Below are 2,500 nucleotides of genomic sequence, written 5' to 3'. Positions count from 1 at the left end.
GTTCGCAGTTCGGTCTAGTTCACTCTTTTCCAGCATCATCCCCCCAAGTTGCCTTGTTCGCAGTTTGGCCTAGTTCACTCTTTTCCAGTGTCATCCCCCCAAGTTGCCTTGTTCGCAGTTTGGCCTAGTTCACTCTTTTCCAGTGTCATCCCCCCAAGTTGTCGTTGCCAACAACCCAAGAGTCCATAGTATTCGGAGTTCTAGCGGGGCCTCCCCTTGCTTCCAACAACCCAAGAGTCCATAGTATTCGGAGTTCTAGCGGGGCCTCCCCTTGCTTCCAACAACCCAAGAGTCCGTAGTATTCGGAGTTCTAGCGGGACCTCCCCTTGCTTCCAACAACCCAAGAGTCCATAGTATTCGGAGTTCTAGCGGGGCCTCCCCTTGCTTCCAACAACCCAAGAGTCCGTAGTATTCGGAGTTCTAGCGGGGCCTCCCGTTGCTTCCAACAACCCAAGAGTCCATAGTATTCGGAGTTCTCGCGTGGCCTCCCATTGATTCAAACAACCCAAAAGTCCATCTTCTTCGCAGTTCAACATCGCCTCCCTCGTTTCCAACAGGCCCAAAGGTCGTCTTCTTCGCAGATCCACGAAGAGCTCATCACGATTTGCCACATTCCATTTCCCACGGGTTGTCAACAACACTTTCTCACACTTCCCGCAATCGAGTACGTGCATGACATGCCAAAGCACATCTTATTTGCCTTCCATCGCACTCAAGACGACGGGTTGTGGAAGAACGATATTGTTCACAACAAGTTCAAGGACAACGTCTCAATCAAGGGACACAACCGAATTATGTTGACTGGGTCGCTAAAGTAAACCCGAGTTCATATAATGCACCGCATCCAAAAGAACTAGCCACAACACGTGCATCACTGAGATGTTTCACTAGATGGAACACGTGCGTGACATTAGGATCCTCCAACACCTCTTCGTGATGGAAAGATAGAATTCGAAGCAACCACAGAAGTACCGTCTAGTGGGTAGGCAACACAGGGACTGATCAACCAATATCACCCAAGGCAACGGGTGAAAATGGAAGAGATGCATGCTTGACCGTTCGATACGCAAGGCATGGAGCCAGCCAGCAAGTGCATCTCGATTACAACTCACACACCCTCACGTTCGCAAGACACCACACCACAAGACGGTCCACCCCCCACCTACCATGGGCAAGCAAGCAAATGGAAACATCAAGTGACGCAGGGTCAAGCATCGCTAGGCATGAAAATAACTTTCCACAATATCCGAGGGACTAGCTGCTGAGCTAACCAACGATCAGTGACGACCGTGTGTTGGTATTAATAAAGCTCAACAACTATGAAGAGGCTAGTTGTGCCATGATAAACATGCTAACGCACGCACCACGTGAGGGGGGAGGCCTCATCAAGCTCCCTTTAAAACCTGCCAGTGTGGAGCTGGCCGGCTCAAGGAGCACTCCCCCCTATAAGAGGTTAATATGCAAAAGGCAAAATTGTACAAGTAGATACACTTTTTTTGAGCAGACATAAGTCCATATCTCGGGCTATACTTCGAATTTTGATGCGATTTTTTGCAGTAATTCGTAGAATAATGGTATCTCCTTGCTCACCAAATTTCATAATTTTTCTCGAAGGGGAACTATTTTTTTTATTTTTTTTACTTACCGGGTATGTGTAAAATCGGGAAAAATAGAAAAGCACATGTAGACTTCGAATTTCGACCTCATTTTTTCCAGTCCACCACTAAACAATATCAGGAACCTCCCCACAAAATTTCATTCAGTTTGGCCAAGGTCTTAAATTTGACAAATTTTGGCACCAAGCTATCTAGTCGCGGTGCACCGACCAACTTGGCCAAGTGCAAAATGCATCCAATTCAAAACTTTTGTGCACCAACACTTTTACAGTACTCATTTGGGGGCATTTGGAGGCCTTTCCAACCCTCACATCTCAAAAACCACGAATTTCATTTTTTCACAAATCTCCCCACCAAGCCATCTAGCTATGCCGTGGTGCACCGCCAACCTTGGCCATGTGCAAAACCCTCCGAACTCAAAACTTTCGTGCACCAAGAATTTCATGGTATTCATTTGGGGGAATTTGGAGGCCATTCCAACCCTCACATCTCAAAAACCACGAATTTCATTTTTTCACAAAACTCCACACAAGCCATCTAGCTATGCCGCGGTGCACCGACCAACTTGGCCATGTGCAAAACCCTCCGAACTCAAAACTTTCGTGCACCAAGAATTTCATGGTATTCATTTGGGGGCATTTGGAGGCCTTTCCAACCCTCACACCTCAAAAACCACGAATTTCATTTTTTCACAAATCTCCCCACCAAGCCATCTAGCTATGCCGTGGTGCACCGCCAACCTTGGCCATGTGCAAAACCCTCCGAACTCAAAACTTTCGTGCACCAAGAATTTCATGGTATTCATTTGGGGACATTTGGAGGCCATTCCAACCCTCACACCTCAAAAACCACGAATTTCATTTTTTCACAAAACTCCACACAAG

This window comes from Vigna unguiculata, unplaced genomic scaffold (assembly GCF_037176805.1).
Source record: "Vigna unguiculata cultivar grain cowpea cultivar isolate G323 ecotype 2 unplaced genomic scaffold, ASM3717680v1 ptg000010l_ERROPOS18658307+, whole genome shotgun sequence".
Taxonomy (NCBI): Eukaryota; Viridiplantae; Streptophyta; class Magnoliopsida; order Fabales; family Fabaceae; genus Vigna; species Vigna unguiculata.
Note: the sequence above shows the minus strand (reverse complement) of the source record.